The sequence below is a fragment of the Rhopalosiphum padi genome, chromosome 2 (genome assembly GCF_020882245.1).
Source record: "Rhopalosiphum padi isolate XX-2018 chromosome 2, ASM2088224v1, whole genome shotgun sequence".
NCBI lineage: Eukaryota > Metazoa > Arthropoda > Insecta > Hemiptera > Aphididae > Rhopalosiphum > Rhopalosiphum padi.
Window position 1 is genome coordinate 59,115,647 of NC_083598.1, and position 18,916 is coordinate 59,134,562.

General features: G+C 24.0%; 3 long non-coding RNA genes across 3 annotated transcripts; all 3 read right to left on the minus strand.

Moving 5' to 3' along the window:
- Positions 1–4,580: 4,580 nt before the first annotated feature.
- Positions 4,581–5,378, minus strand: LOC132922157 (uncharacterized). The gene is made up of 2 exons (XR_009660991.1): positions 5,267–5,378; positions 4,581–4,841 (listed from the first exon to the last, which is right to left on the minus strand). It is a non-coding gene; the product is annotated as an uncharacterized LOC132922157 (long non-coding RNA).
- Positions 5,379–7,699: 2,321 nt separating this feature from the next.
- LOC132923066 (uncharacterized) lies at positions 7,700–10,899 on the minus strand. The gene is made up of 5 exons (XR_009661096.1): positions 10,885–10,899; positions 10,502–10,525; positions 9,778–9,813; positions 9,460–9,516; positions 7,700–7,759 (listed from the first exon to the last, which is right to left on the minus strand). It is a non-coding gene; the product is annotated as an uncharacterized LOC132923066 (long non-coding RNA).
- A 1,283-nt stretch (positions 10,900–12,182) lies between these two features.
- Positions 12,183–14,135, minus strand: LOC132919310 (uncharacterized). The gene is made up of 4 exons (XR_009660619.1): positions 14,038–14,135; positions 12,863–12,907; positions 12,502–12,534; positions 12,183–12,197 (listed from the first exon to the last, which is right to left on the minus strand). It is a non-coding gene; the product is annotated as an uncharacterized LOC132919310 (long non-coding RNA).
- Positions 14,136–18,916: the final 4,781 nt, after the last annotated feature.

Consider the following 18,916-nt stretch of genomic DNA (forward strand, 5'->3'; position numbering starts at 1 on the left):
TTTATTGTGACTTTAAACTGTTCGTCACTATGGTGAATGTTATTATTTGCTTATTTATTTATTTTTGTGACCAGAAACGATAACATTTTCAATATATTCCGATTAGTTTTAAGTAAATTAAACGCATAAACCTATTCACAAAGGTCTACAGTAGTATGTCAATATTGACTAAAGTTGAGCAAGCAATACATATTTTATAGTTGTTCATATTAAGATTATTATTAAATAATATATTATGTATTAAGAAGATTTTTTTTGCAATAAATACTCTAATCTGACACGTATATTATTCTAATATCAAAACAAATTTAAATGAAATATGTTATTATTATGTGTTATATTGTTTTTATACTTTTTTTGATAATTCCTTAACCGGTCAAAATCTATAGATCCATCCTTCGTGTTTTTCTCTGCTGGCACAGAAACATTATTTGTTGTAAATGAAGTTGATGCGTTTTCTATTTATATCACGGCATGTTTCGCACTTTCTTAGGTGGGTATCGTTGCTTTCTTCGGTTTTTCCAAATATCTTTGTAAATTTTTCTTCTTTCAAACTTTCAGTTAGCGTATTGATATTCTCATCCTGATGGAACTAATGTGACAAATTCAATAATATTTAATATTATGAATTATATTACTATTTAAGTTAATTAAACTGTATAAGGATTATTGAAAAATTTGTTTTAATAAATTCGGCATTATTATTTTATCAATTCGATCAGTAGTGATAAAAATTGTTAATTGTTAAATTTTGGATATTTAAACGAAAAATAACAATTATCTAGATTATTTATATACTATTACAAAATAGGTGGTGTGCTCTCCGTCGTCCTCGGGATGACCGGAGTGAACGCAGGCGCCGTTGTCGGCACAGTTCATCCTGTGAAGGTATGCCTGGTAGCACCCGTGTCCGGACAGCGTCTACGTCATATGGAACGTCAGGTCCATTGGCGATTTGGTGATTTATTTCTAAAATATTATTTATGTATTGAAGTTATCTAGAGATAAGTGGGTAAGGCACATGCATTTATATTTTTAATATTCTATGGCATTATTCGTCGCTAATATTTTAGCATTCATTAGACATTAATTAATGAGCCGGAAATGTGTTAAATTTTATTTTTCGAAATCATATTTTATTTTACAGAGAGCTTTTATTCTGTATGTCCAGAAATATTAAGTTATCACATAGCGAAACGTTTAAAAACAACATAGTTGTGGATCCTTTTTGTGGAGGAGATGGTAATATAATCCAACTGGCAAAGACGTGCAAAAAAGTTATTATTTTTACTATGTAACATATTGTTTAGTAAAAGTTTTAATAACTTGTGTTCACTTATAGCAATTGATATTGATCCTGAAAAGATCAGATTAGCAAGTAATAATGCTGAGACATGTGGTGTTTCTGATAAAATTGAATTTATGGTTGGTGACTTCTTTTTAATTTACCCAATATTAAAAGCAGATGTTCTATTCATGTCACCACCATAGGGAGGACCAGGATATTCAATTTACAAAAGCTATAGTTTAGAGTCTATGTGCAAAAATCATTTTATGAGAGGTTTATGTAATTTTGATCTTGTTAAAACTATTGCGCTTAACATAGCATTTCATATGGTTTTAAGTATACACTAAACTATATATTATAATATTTTAGTGTTTATGTTTAGCATAAGATTTTGGAAAAGTGGAAATCCAGCAGAACATTATTGATGGAATGTTGAATACACTTATAGCATTCTATGAAGACTTCAATTGGAGTAACTGACAGTTGTCAGTGACTATTGAAAACATAGTTTAAATTTATAAATTAATTATGTTTGCCTGTTAAAAATAAAGTTATTTTGATTTTTCTTCATTATTTTAACGTGTATTTACCTTATTTATTGGCCTAAGTTTATCTTTAACAAATATAGTTTGATATTTTTCTTCGGTGAACACTTTATCTTTATGGCCTTATAATTTATAACTTTCGATAAAAATAATGCAATATTTTGTAAAAGTATGAGCTCAAACGCTATTATTGCGCGACACTATAATATACTAAATATACTCGATTGGATGATTAATCGACCCCAAATTTTTTAACTAGCAATTATGTTTTAGCCAATAATGAAAATTCCGAATGTCTTAAGTGTGGAAGTGCTATGAATTTATATCTACGTATAAATAGGTAAGGTGTTTGATAATTTGAATTGTTGCTACACCTAATGAACATAAAACAACATAATATTCATCATTCTTGACAATAAATTTTTTAATTATTTAAAATAATGATCTACTATACCTATGGTATAATTTTTAATTTATTTTCGGTAGACCACATACTATACTCGTAAATTCACCGATAGACCACATACTATATGATAGCCTGGAGAATAATTTCATGTTTATTAGGTCATTTTTTCTCATTAATATATAATGAAGCATAATAATTATGCTAATATCAATTATTGATATTCTTATACAATAAGATATTGTTTTTACTCGTTCCAGATAATTTTCACACACAATTATAGTTTCTAAATAGTAAAAAATAAGTGATAAACTGATACATATTAATCAGATATAGACAAGAATTTATAAATTTACTTATTTTCCAACAAAATTGTATGCAATTTTATGAAATATTTATGATATAATGTATAACTATGTAAGCTTAATATTTAACAAATTAAATGATTTTTTGTTATATTTTACCTGGCTTAAATATCAAAACATAACAACATTATACTATTTAATATTATACTCAAATTAATCACAATAGAAGTCAATAAATAAATTAATAAACAGATTATTGAAAGTATCATAGCAGTACTGAATAAACATAAACGACGTCAAACCGGAAATTATATTAATAGAAAGTAATAAACTTACCGATAATAATATGAAGTATTATTTTCTTGACTAACGATCTTGAAAGTAGGTAATGATTAATTTAAAAATATCAGATAATTGTACTACATAATTACTAATAAAGCTTGTGCCATGTGTGTGTGTGTGTGTGTGTGTGTGTGTGTGTGTGTGTACATGGAATGAATTATCCCCCCTACCAAATCCAGTGAAACTCAACTTCAACTCACCCTCAACTTCATCTGCATCTTTTGATCCCGTTGCAGACGGTTAATTGAAGTTTAACTGTATGTCTGTCTGTCTATCCGGGTGCATGTTAACTCCATTACAAGTACCCTACCTTTTTTTAGTGTAAACTCCGCCAGAAAATAAAATCAGGTAACAGTATAAAATGTATATCTATTATACATTATTTTAAAAAAATATATATAATTTTTATAATAATAATTATCCACATTAAATAATAGTTAGGTACCTACGCCAAATACATAAAAAAATATACAAAACTTAAAAATAAAAATAATAATATTGTTTTATTGTAATGTACTAATGACGTGTATAACGTCAAATAATCATAATAATCATTAAATATGGTTTTTTTTTTATAATTTTTGAGTTAATTTCAAATTTGGTTGAAATATACTTTATTTTTTGCAAATTACTACATGGGAGCCGAACTGTTTTCGCATTGCTTAGCCCCCATGCAGCATCGTTTATTGAATGATAAAGATAAGCCCAGATTTCTGGCGGAAATAAACAACCATTCTCCACGTATGTATTTAAAATGTAGTCAGAAAACAAACATCCAATATTTAAATCGGGACAACCTATTTTTTTAATTCCGTCCTTTCTTTCTCTAATAAACCGATATTTATGCAGATTTAGTAAAACTAGTGGTTTACCTTTTTCAGAAGTTATAAAATTAACTTTATTTTCCATATTTCACTCGAAAAACACGAAACACGTAAGGAAGTTGATAATCCAACGACGGTTATTCACTGAGTTATTAAATGATAGGTATACTGCAGTATACATAATATTTTATCGAGTGCGAATATCATAAAATATCCTAGTAAAATAACCGATTTCGTTATTGCCTATCAAATATTACCTATTAGATCTCAATTAATTTTAAATTGTATGTTCTATACTATAGAATAATTGGGTGGCCAAACAGTCGATCGCAATCGACCGGTCGATCTTGGACAATTTCAAAGTCGATCATATTAGAATTTATTTTTAGGGCCACGCGCTCTATGTTTCTTTATAATAGTCGATCAATAAGTTGATTAATAAGTCAATCCACAAAGGTGAAGTATATTTTTAGTAGATCGTGACCAAAAAAAGTTTGGCCAGCCCTGTTCTATAAGTTCAAAGCAAATGGCAACAGTACAGTTCAAAGTTGCAGATAAAAATCGTACGCAATCGTAAACATTTAATGTTCACGATTGCGTATGTCGATTATAAAGACCGTACGCAATCGTGTTTTACCGGCGTCGTAGTACCCCCTTTTATGTATTATGTATTATGTATTACGTATGGGACATCAGAGCACGTAGCGTCCAGTATATGATATTGGAAGGTAACAAAAATAAAACCATAACCAATGAGAGTCCAAAAACCATTAAGATTTAGGTACTTTGATATTTATTTTTATTGTCGTTCATGATATTAATTAACATATTATATTTGTGTAGTTACCATAATAAATTACATTTTTTTTTCAATGATAAATTTTAAAAATAAGATATTTTATTATTTTGCTCACATATAAGTAAGCGAGTATTACGACGACAATATCGTCTTTCGTCATAATAAAATTATTTAAGCAATACATTTATTTAATATATATTATACGATTATACGAATATAAAGCAAGATTATATTAACTATTAATTGTTAAATATTTAAAATATTATGTATTATAATATATTTTTACTTATTTACTTCGCGTGACACATCATAATTGGGGATTTTTTCAAAAGGACCTAAAACCATTACAATTTTGTATAACGAATATTTAATAATATTAAGAACAAAATAAAAATAGTGAAAGTTATTATAATACTATATTATTACCTATAACTTATATTGAGAAATAATATTTGGTCAATAATAGTGAACTTTTATTTATTTATTTTATTGCGCTAATCACAGTTATTTTTTTAAAAAATCTATATTCTGTGCTGCACAAAAAAAAAATTGAATCTTATAATATTTTAAAATCTGAATCAAATGTAAAAGTAGTCTTATTAATCAAAGGTTACTACAGTTAACTTTACAAACATTTCGATCAAATAATAATAATAACAGTAATCTAAATGTAACAAATTTAGATATTACGAAATTGGTTAAAAAAATAAAAATATTTTTATCTATCCCGAAAATATAGTATAATATATATTATACTCACAATTAAACAGGTAATACATGACGAATGCTCCATTTAATTCAGGCCATATATCGAAATCTGATAAATATAATTAATAATTTAATTATTTTATTAAATAAAGAAATGTATTTCATTAATATAAATTTCTAATTAAACAACATTTTATAAATTTAATTTTTTTTATATATTAGTATATTTATTATTAATAATTATATAAAATGATGCATATTATTTTATATTCTGAATGGAGTTATGAATACATTATACAATGTTACGTGCTATTTTTTTTTTTTATTCTGTATAGAAAATATATTTGAAAATCTAATAGATCTAATTAAAGCTTTGGGAGTCAAAGGTTATACATTTTTAGTAATTTTATAAATGATTAGGAAAAACAAAAAAATTGTTTTGAGAAATTGTACATACAACTAGATTTTGTTATTTTGTTGCAATTCAAAAATTTATAGTTGTAAATATCATGTATTTTTATTAGATGTATATTAGCATATTATATATATAGTATATTTCAACGCTTTTTGAGCTATTTATAAACATTTAAAATTTTTTATATTTCCTTTGTACCATTTATGTCATTTATACCACGAAATCATTAACCTATTTACACTGTTTCACGGTAAATACAAATTGGCTCAAAATTTAGTTACAATAATATATGTATAATTAATAATATAATAAACATGTGATATTCTCGGCAGAAATTAATTCAACTTAGTGCCTACCATAATATCATTAGTAAAATAAATTACTATAATAAAATATTAATTTATCATTATTTTTATAAAATATATTTACTAATATTGTATGAAAAATCGTCTTTGCTCAGAATCATTTTTCGTGTACAATGATCCATCATTATATTTAAATATAACATATCTGTATTGGATGTAATAATGAACTACACAACTACCCAATAATGTATTGCAGAGAGCAGACCAATCATCTACTTGCCTAAATGGTATTTTTGTTTTTAAATATAAATTAAGATTCATTACATTTAACTAATAACGATTAGTAATATTAGTTATATAAAAGGAACTTTTGTTACAATTAATTAACTAAAATACAGTTGAGCATCGATTATCCGCACTAATTGGGACCGAAGGGGGGTGCGAATAATCGATTTGTGCGGATCAAACAACCATTGAAAATTTTAAAATTAAGTTGAAAACTAATTTAGTAGATATAATACTAAATATAATATTCATACATAACATAAAAAATATAATACAAATATATGTAATGTTTTTATTTGAAATAATAATCAATTTTTTTTTCTTCTATATTTAAGATTAAGTATACAAACACATTATCTACATTGGAGTGAGCCATAGTAGATAATAAAATAATCTCACATATCATAATATGTACATAATAAAAGAGACATAACGAATGATAAAACTAAATTAAATTCAACTAAAAATAAATTTGAACACAAAAATTTTGCAATTTTGCAGTGCGGATAATTGACGGGCCGGATAATTTACATGCGGATAATCGACGCTCCACTGTATATCAAGTATGTTAATGGTATATAGTAAGTTATTTAAATTGAATATTTCATAATTTTGAATATCTAATTATTATATTAGGAAGTAATAGCATTGGGTATATACATGATCATCTATTTAACATAAGATACGTACTTATAATGAGTGTCTTAAGATGGGTATACTATGTTAAATGGGTCATTCAATAGTGCTTTATTGAAAGTTCCGGTGAACTGACTATAAGATTGGCAACATGATTTATCTTTACTATCAATACTGAATGGCTCTAATTGTGTTTAAAATTGTTAAGCTCGATAATATTAAATTGACTTTAAAAATTAGTAATTTACCAAAAGAAAATAAGAATATCACAAAGACTATAAGAGGATAAACTTACCATCAAACACTTTACAAGTTTGTTTAAATGCCATAGATAATATAAAATAAAAACATGTTAATAGAAAGAATAAATATAAAATGTATGAAAGTAGTAAGTACTTAATAAAAGTAATTTAAAATTAGCATGCAATTATACCAAAAATATCTATTTATAAATTTAATAATTTTCTTTAATATCGACGGTAATAAATTTAAATCAGTAAGTTAGTCAACATTAAAGACCTTTTATACTATTTTAAGTATAATAATATAATGTCACGTTTAATATTAACCATTCTGTTATTATTAAATAAAATAAAATTTCATAAGGCTATTTAGATTTGCGGTATCTATTAGTATTTCTGGGGTAAAAAATTCGACAAATTTTCTCTGAGTTTGATAGACAATTCATTATTGTTAGATTTATTTTTTATTTATGTTAAATTATTATCAAACTAACAAAGGACTTTATATTAATGAATTTGATTTTTTTTTCAGCATAGTTTTTATCAAGCATTACACTATTTAAAAAAAAAAAAATCAATTAAAAAGTTTAAATTCAGCTTACATTCCAATTTTCCATTACCATAAAACTTAGGTATTAATTCCTTAGGCAATGGAATTTTATCTATAAAACAAAAATTAATTTATAACTTTTATTAAATATAACCCTAGTGCAGTTGTGAGAGTAGTGTGTAATTATTGTTTAAATTAATCATATAATTTCTGTAATATTGAAATTATATTTTTTTAACCATTCAAGTATGTAATATATTCTTAAATTATATTATGTGATAAAAAAAATGTAATATAATAAGAAAACATTAACAAGATTACACAATTAGAATTGTACATCATACTAAGTAGTAAGTGTCACTACAATTTGAAAACAATAAATTTTATTTTTAAGATGAAATAATACCCGCATGAAGTGTTGGCATAATTTTAAACATAATAAATGTTCGTCCAAACAAATCAATTTTGTAGTGTTAGCCTTTTATAAGATAGGATATTTAAAACATATGATAAATAATAGAGGTCCGATTATAAGCACGTATACCTATAATACCTTAAATAATTTATTCACACCAATAACAAAATTATCATAAAGAAAAAAAACTTCATTAAGCAAAAAATACTAGACTTTGAAAATAAAATAAAATCTATTAAGTGAATAAAAGATGAAACTCATATTCATATTTTGGGGAAAGATTCAATTAAAATATAATTTTTCATGAGAATTAATATGATAAAAATCAGAACTCAATATAGGGGAGAAAGAGGTCGAAATTAAACAGGAATAGAGATTATGGTATTAATTAGAATAATATATACAATATACATAAATGCCCGTATTCAGAAATAATGCACAATACAAGCAGAAATTTAAAGGGATATAATGTAAACTGGTATTTATCTCAAGTGTAATATCATACTTACAAAGTGATAAAAAATAGTAGAAAGAAAGAAAGAAAGAATCGTACAAAACGATATGGCCGAATCAGAAGAATTAGATTGAGAACGTTTGAACAACATAGAAGTGAAGACAAACGAATAGGAAACTTTTATATTATGTTATAGATTCGAACAAAAAATAATATTATATGCTATTCAATGCTATAGCACAAAAACAAATTGGGACTGGCCAGATTGAGAGAAATTACAAGACGCTTAATTCTGAAATGCAATAAAATTTATAAATTTTAGGATATTACTAATATGACATTCAAACGGAGGAGTGAATAATTGAATAATAAAGATGGGTTAATCGGAAAGGAGTTTTGTTCATATAAGTACCTACAGACTCAAAATAAGAAGGAACATTCTATATATTTATAATATACGTATTCAAATATTTCTCGTGTATGGATTGTATTTTACTTTAAAAAAATAAAACAAATGATAACTCCAGAAAAAAAACAACCATACTGCAGGAGCAGATAATACCGTGTTAAAAATTATTATTACAATCGTACAACACAATTGAATATAAATATAATAAGGAACTTAGTATCTGAACATTAAATAGATGCTCAATTCAACATTTTCACGAACTTCAGTTGTATAACAGTGCTTTACACTACGGTCACTATTGAACACAACGAACACTGCTATTAATGAACTGATAATATTTTAATTCTGTGCTAAAAATGTGCTTAAATTTCTGAACTAATCACAATATACGACACTACTTAGTACTCTATACTTCATTTAACTACAAACTGGGGGATCCAATTTCCAAAATAATATGATACAAACTTAAAAAATTTCGAATGTATAGTGTAATGTAAGAGTGTATGTAGTAAGTATTGTAAGTATAATAGTTACCTTGTACTATCATTCTTAGAAAGTATGACATGTACGATTCACCAAATATTGGATCAACTGAAAATACAGAAAATAACTATCAGTTTTATCATTCACAACAATATTTTATAATAGAATAAGTAATAAGTAAAGCTGTATAGTGTACCTATATAAATATTAAGGAATGTCTAGTTTTCATATTTTGATTAATATGTTTCCAAAAATTTAATAACCTACTAACAAGTAATTTTTTTAATATTTATTTTTGGACTAATGTGTTTTAAAAATATCTAAATGAGTTATCGATTGTACAAATTAAAGCTAAAATAAGTTACTTACTCTTTCGTAAAAGATAAAACCACATCGAATCAAAAGCTAGAAAATAAAACGATTAACTTAATATTAATATTACTATATTAAATCCAGTTAAATAATTTGAATAATCAAAATGATAACCATATTATTCGGTGATTGGAGTATGTTTAGGTGTTTGTGTGGGATCAGACCCCCTCTCAAATTAATGAATACTATTCACTATACCAGTCATTCTCAAAATGGGTGATATCACACTGCTGTAAGTGTTAATAGTCTTTAGGAGGACGGTATAAGACCCAATGATTACTGTTTTTAAGATACACCACAGATGGTAAGCTTAAAACATGTTGGGAACTGGAAAATGTTTGATTCTCAAAGTGGGTGGTGGATGAAATAAGTTTGAGAACCTATGCTCTATATAGTATAAAATATATTTATTTTATATCAATTGCCAAGATCGCTGTTTTAGATTTTTTTTAAACTTATGATAAAAATAATTATTTTCAAATTCCATACTACTCATACTAGACATATAAATAAATTAGAAAAAATAAGAACATCTTAACCTAGACACAGGTAATATAATATTTTAAAATATTCAACTATTTTTCATATGTCGTATACTTTGAATTCACTAGACTGTGATCCAATTGTTACCATTAAATTACCAGGTTATAAGGATTATTATGTATAAGGATAAGCTATTATAGCTTATAAGTTATAAGTAATAATAACTATATATACTTACAATTTATCGCATTATTAATTCTATCTGTGTGCGTATATACATAAATATGTAATAAACAATAATATAAATCAAAATAATATGTACTTTATCGTCATTAATTTTTAATATAAAGGTTTTTTTTTTAATTAAAATATAACATAAGACAATAATTATATGAAATCACAAATCACAATACTGTTTTACTTTTGATTTTAAATATTTTCAATCAAAATTATAAGTAATGACATTGTGATTTTAGGAAAACTACTTTTCATAACACTTTTAAATACGTGATTACAATTTAAAAAAATGTTGTACGTTAAGTATTAAATGCATTTTAAAACCTTAAAATTATATTTTTTAGATATAAATTATGCTTAAACATTTTTGTTTTAATGACTTACGTTGATTACTTCCGTCTATACATTATATTTGAATAAGTATGTAAAAAAATTATAAATTATAATACTTTATAATGTGTAGCAAGTAAACATTTAAACACTATCCTTTAAATAGTAAATGCTATTGATAATTAAAAAAAAAAAAAACTATATTTTGATGTTAAAAATGATTACTTACACAGCATACTCACTGCGTAATTTCAAAAACATTAAAAAAAATTAATTTTATATTTTATGTATTATATTATGTTTGCAGTTATTGAAAGTTTAAAGTTCAAACTATAAATGAATAAGTTTCAAATTAGTTGTAAACAAATGAATAATAATATAGTAGGTATATTATGGTACCTAATTATTTAAATTTATTGTACGACAATATTTTATTACTTATATTTTTTCATATTTCACTATGTACTTATATTGATGTAGGTATCTATAAATATTTCTAAGTTAATAATTTAGTTAAAGCTTATACTTACAATATAAATTTTCTATATGTTTTGAAAAATAAAATAAAGTTACATATGAATAATTTTAATATTATAAGTTAAAAAGTATAAGTTATAAGTATAAAGTTTAATTAATATTAGTTATAATAAAAATCAGCATACTTATACGCCCTTCACTACCTGTTTAAAAAATATAGGTATATTTATGTACTTATATGTCTAATTTAAATATTGAGGAATAAAATCAGAATATATAATATTATATTGTCATTTGCTAACCAAATGTTACATTAAGCGTTTAAGTATTTTAAATCGAATTTAATAGGTATCTGTTAACTGCTTCACAATTCAATGACATTTACAATAATTTATTTATTATCAGTGTTTATAATGCGTGTAATAAAAACAATTCGCTTTGGTTCTAAAACACAATAAGACGTCATAATATAATAGTATTATGTATTGTGATTTGTAATACATAATATACTTACTACTCAATGGTACTACATAAAGTTAAATTAAAACGTTAATAGCTAATATATATTTAAAAAAAAGTTATGCCAGAATATGATTTATATTTATTTAAGGATTGATGCTCCAATTTTTTCATGTTTAAATTATAATAAATTAGTGATATACCTATGGGCTATAATTATTGATTACTTATCGAAATGGTCACAATAACTTAAAACTATGATCATATCATTATAACCATTAATAGTTATAGTCTTTAGTCATAACTAGTGACCCTAATGACAATAAGATTATGATAATATTATTATTAAAATAATAATAATAAGTGTTCGTTAATAGATTTATTGCTATCTAGAACATTCGTTCATATTTTGTACTTACTAAGTGTTTGTACTGTAAATAATTATCAGTATAATTATTATTAAAATTTAATTAAATTCAAAATAGTATATTTTAAGTAATTTATTATACGTCTACAATAATACATGAACCACAATAATTACTTTTTTCATTTTTTTTTATTTGGTATACAATAGATGTCAAATTAAAAATATGAACTAATATTTAAGATATTAAAACATGAATTATAATACTCAGTATTGAAAAAAACATAAATATGATTAATTAGATAATTAAGCAAAGACAGGTTTTATAAATTGATAATTCGATAAAATAAATTTAAAATTAGGTAACTCACAGTATTCTATTTCTTCACTAGATTCATTGAATCCTGTAAAAAAAAGGTGGTAAATAAATTAATAATATTAATATTGAAATATTAATAATACCGGATAATACATTTATGTAAAACACTAATTATTTGAAATATATACACTTTTGGTATATATACAAATTAATATTTAATATAAATGATTTGATTTTATAGATATTTTTCATATTTTTATGATTTAGATCTAATTTCCGTAATTGCCTCTATCATATGAAAATAAATGATAAATAACTATAGGTATTAAAAATATGCGCTGTTATTTTATAATAATTTATCATGAGTATTAAAAAAAAAAAAAAAATGCTTATTTAATTAAAAATTAACTCACTTTCAATTTTCGGAGAATATGAATCGATGACAACTAAAGGATTTTCTAGCAATAAAAAAATAATTTAAAAAAATTAAGCACCAATAGGAAAAGAATGTCAGTGATAACTAAAAGTCTAAAAATAATTCAAACCATAAAAGTTGGGTTATTAAGTTGACACTTTTTTGTAAACCGTCGATTTTATCCTAAACTAAGATAAACGAAATTTTTTCCCATTTTTATATTTGAATTGCATCTTATTTTAAAGTATGATATCATTCAAATACACTATTTAAAATATCATAAAGGCATATTATATAATAATAATCAGAGTTAAGCTAAACATTGTACCAAATATATTATTATTATTTAGAATTTTATCGATACAATGGGTTAAACACTTAATGATTGAAGAATTTTTACATATCAATACAAATCATTCAAGTATGTATGATTACACAATTAAAAAATATATTTCTTTGTCAGTGATGTTAAAAATAATTTATCAAGATGCTTATTTATTTCAAAATACATAGATTTAAAGTGTTATAATTTTAAGACTATATAAGGAATATAATTATATTTTTTAAATAGTTTGCTCTGAATGCCAATGATATTAAATTTTGACTTGTCACGTTTAAATAGATCTGCAGGCCACACACAGGCCAAATATATTTATCTGGCCCAATTCAAACTTCGAACACGCTTTATATTACATGTTTAATTTGTCTGACTTAAGAACGCAAACGAAACACTAGAAATATAAAAAATGGGCGAAATGGGGCGTAATAGGATTACGCTACAATTTTAGTATAATCATATCAGTATTTTTCGCAGATAACATTAAAAATACAAAATAAATAGTTCAACCAGTCGAAAAAACGGATTTACAACTAATACACTGAATCTCCTTATATTTTTATTAAAAATAATAATTAGAAGTTTAATACTCGATCTGCCTTGTATAATATTATTTTATTTCTCATAATAATAAAATGTATGACATAAATTATAAACTACCATGGTTAGGTATAATAATTATTATTCCAAAATCATTACATACACATGATATGTTGAACGACCATACCAAAAATGTACACGATGTGCATTTTATATCAGTCATTAGAAAAGATGAACTATAAAAATATATATTTTCAAAGTGTTTGTTAAAAAATAAATAATAATAATTTGCTTACCTTCTGTCTGTGTTTTACTGTGGTAATCTTTTATTATTGTTTCCATCAAAATAAAAATATATAAATTATTTTAGTTGGTACATAAATAAATTAATATTATCGTTCAAGATACTGATGAAAATTATATTTAGATATCTTACTATCTTAGTAATTTTAATTAATCATAAATAAATAAGTTATGATGTTATGTAACTTTGTTTATAGTTAGGTTTTAGGCATGGTGTGTTAATTATTAAAAATAATTTGTATGGTTACATAAATGCATTATACTACCATAATAAAAATATTAATGATAAAAACTTTTGTCATCTAATCAAATTAAAACATTATTTTATCGAATGTTAAACCTCAATCACAGCAAACAGTTCATATAAAAGTTTTACATTTAAAGGCGCAATGTATACAGTGACCCCTGAAATAACAACAACAAAAAAAAGAAAAGAATTTTCCTTAATCTTGGAGCAATTAGTATTTTAAAATTGTACATGTTTTTCAACTTGAATTAGACTATAAAAGAATATTTTTTCCTTTTGTTTATTCTGTTAAATCACTTAAAATTGTTTTAATATTAAAATAAAATTAATAAAATAATCTGAAAAATACAATAATCGTGTATATAAACTTACTTTTACGATCTTCTGTATGATAAATTATTACAAAAATATTGAAAAATAATATTGATAAATTAATAAATTTTTATTGATAAAAATATTTTATACAATATAAAGTTAGGCATGTAGTGTAAATATCATTATTATTTTAATACCATGTGAAATTTAAATATTATCAAAATGTTATTCTAATATATTAAAATATGTATATTATTATACAGAATGCGGCAAAACAACCACTGACGTTTTGGAAGGCTATTAAAAATAAAAAACCACGCAACTTATAGAAATTAAGTTTATTTTATTTTATTTGGTACATCATTACATTTTATAGATTAAGTTTTGAAAATGACATCAGTAAGATGATGATCCCAGTAGCAATACATTGTTGAACGCGTTTTTTAAAGTTGAGGACCGTTAATATGATGAATCACGCGTTCACCCGATTTGAGCGTTTGTGACTTTTTTCTGTGGGGCTACTTGAAATAAAATGTTTTTAAACATTGGCTTCACACCTTGGAAGAACTCAAAAATCGAATTCAACAATGTATTACTGATGGGGATCATCATCTTTCTGATGTCATACTTAATGTATAAAACGGCACGATGTACCAAATAAAATAAAATAAACCTTATTTCTTTAAGTCGCGCAGTTTTTTTTTTTTTTAATGGCTTTTCAAAACTGCACTGTCTATTTTGTCGCTCTCTGTATTTTAAATTAACTGTGTTATTAATAAAACACATAATTTACACATTCAAATAAATAAATATTATATTTATTTTATAATATTGGCCAAAACAAGAACTTTTATGTATTTTCATGGTATAAGTCTGGTATCGATGCAGTTAGTTATTACAATTCTGATTCAGTTTAGAGCGCAAAGGCGCCTATTATATATTTTATAAAGAAGAATATTTCCTGTGCTTTGACTGGATAGGCTTTTAATATTTACATTCTGTATAAATATAAGCATGTTTAAATTAAAAATAATTTCGATTATTTTTAACCATTAATGACTTGTTCAAAAATTTAAACTTTAAAAATGTATCCGATCAAAGCACAGTAAATATATTTCTTTATAAAATGCATAGTAGGTGCCTTTGGACTAAACTGAACCAGAGAGTTGTAATCGTGAAAATACGGAATATTTTTGTTCCTATATTATGTGAAAGATAGGTAGGGAAAAATATATTGGTTTGGCGGCTCCTAAACTAAAATAATTGTATATAAAAATAAACTATAATTATAGTGTAATATATATATATATATATATTAAATGGTATTATTAATTTGAAAATCATTGAAGTACTTACCGATATAAGTCTCTGTTAAATACATGGATTAAAAAATTAAAAATAGATTTTATTATATAATATTAATAAACTTTAACTCATATCTAAATTAAATTATACATAATTATGATATTATTTTTATTTCACATAAATCCAAGAAAATTTCTGAATCGTAGTAAATCGACCATTACTATGGTATCACTGTTAAGCGTTGATGGAATAAATATTATAAAATTATCAAAACAATCAGTTGCACTTATAATTAAGATATTGTGTAATATATTATATATACAGCGTACCCAATAAGTTTGGAGACGATCATTAGACTAATTGGGACTGATAACCCATAATATAATATAATTAATAAGGTTATTAAATATTTCACACTATAAATATACAGCAGTATTGTCTAGATTATTGATTCATGTAGATATTAAATTATGCATAAAGTAATTAAGAAATGCGAACTGCCGCAATCCTTATTCCTCGGGCTAAATGTCACGTTTCGGCTTTTTCCCGTGCTAATACTTAGTTGTGACCTACCTCATTTGAACTGTATAGTAAATTTTATCCTGAGGGTAAAATCGTAGCTAGTGTACCTACTACAGTTACAACAACCTCTAAATGAAGCCATGTCTGGAAATGTCATTTTTATCCAATGGTGTAATAAACAATGTAAATTATGAAAATTATTTACAACAATTCGTAGAAAATTTAAAAAAATGTAGAAAACCAATCTAAACAAAAAAATTTTTTAAAAAAGTACGGGAAATGCTATTGATAGATTACTGGCGCAAGCGATAAAAATGAAATAAATAACTGAAAATAATGTCTACCTCTAATAGTTGAAACGACAGTGAAAATTCCAGTGCATTGTGTTCATAGAGGAAAATTCAAAATAATAACAACGTGTTAGATGTTATATTGAGTATTAATGACGACGGATTTTTTAAAATAGGAACCAAAAATGGAATTTTGTCATTACTCATTACTATAATATATGCCAGAAACTAAATTTTGTAGTGCAAAGAACAATTATTAGTTTACGTTTTTCCCTATCAATTCTGAGGTTCGGCTGATTTTGACTTTTGCCCTTATGTATATAAATATATATATATATAATATATTATATGCTAGGCTGGGTAAGTTAAATAATTATTTTAACTCGTTAAGTTAAGTTAATGTAGAAAAATGAAAGTTAAGTTTAAAGTTAAAAGTTAATTTGAAAAAAAGTAACAACTTAGTTAAAAATAAGTTACTTTTCTTTTTTCATGTAAAATTAATTACATTAAAGGTCACAGAAAGCAATATGAACAAAATATAACAATTTTTGACGACACAACGAATTTATTGCTTAATTGTTAATATGTTAAGATCATTATGGGTTTTCTCGTTAAGTTAGAAGTTACTTAATAAAAAAGAAATTCGTTAATTAACTTAAATTTTTAACTCATTAATGCCCAGCCTTGTTAGCTTCCTAGTTCATAGACGCAGTGTAATGTGTACCCATATGACATGCCCTTGTATCAGTGGACAATACAATTTAAATTATTTTTTTTTTAATAAAATTGTTTTTAGTTATTTGTATTAATAGATGGCAGGTAATAATATATACCTATATATATCAAAACGCTATATACAATTTAAATTGTAAATATACACTTCTTATTATGATGTAAACAGTTAATAAATAATAGATAAGCAAAAAAAAATATAGCTTACTTATATGTTCTACTATAATATATAATTAAAAACACAAATCATGTTAATATAGTGAATTTTTTTAAGATTTTGTTTCATGTGTTGAGATCTATTAATATATCATTATTGAACATCGATACGAAATTTTCATAGTCGTGTAAACACGCGTTTTGTGATTATAAATTTAGTAAATATGCAGAGTGATTCATCAAGTATACTCATTCGTTTTATTCTATAAGATGATTAAACATTAGAATTTTTTTATCTTCTTTATACAAGTGCAAAACAAGTCATAACATTTAAAAAATTAAGACAAGTAGTTTACGTTTAAGTTTGTTAGTTTTAATAGTAATAAAATTAAACTATTATCAAACATCCTATTATTATATCTAAACGAATCGCCATTGTCTATATTTGTATAGTGTTTTTTATATGCCTGCTGTAATTTTAAATTTTAAACGATTTGTGTGTGTAAAATTCATAATTCGCTTGAAAATTAAAGTATCAAAAACCACAATCAATAAATCACTAAAAATGTTGTTATCTTTAATATTGATTAAGATTTATGTTGAACTGCTGAGCATAAAATTAACATTTAATGTTATATGCACTTGTAGAAAGTCGACAGAAACAGTAAATGCTTATATAGCGTTTTTCTTTAGTAAAATTCTGATTTTTGAAAATTTTAAAAACATTTAGAGAACAATTATTCAAATACTTAGATTTTATGCAATTTAATAATAATTTTGAGGCATTACAAACTTCCTTTTTTTTTTAAATATGAACTACTATTTGTTTTATTGTATATTGTTAAAGAGATGATTTTTTTTTTTAAATAGATATTATACTTACTAAGTTTATCATCTGCATTTATTCAATTGTTCATACACAGAAAAAAATAACTACGTTAATAATCTGATAAGTTATAACTATGAATACATATTATTCGATTATAATTATAAGGAGTAAAATATTTAGGTAATTTAAAAAATGTTTTATTTCAGTGAATTTTAAATGAATATATGAAATATGTTATATTTTATGACACTTATCAACTATAAATTAATTCAACAGTTCGATAATTAAAATTAATGTTTAAAACTTGATGTGAAATATTTTATTTTATCAATTGAAAATTTTTAGTTTTAACTACATATTTATAAAATCGAAATTTGCATTTATAATTCACGAAGAGAAAAGAAAGTATATGAATAGATATTATTATATTTTATAAACATGGAATAAAATCTGATATAATATATTATATAGAATCA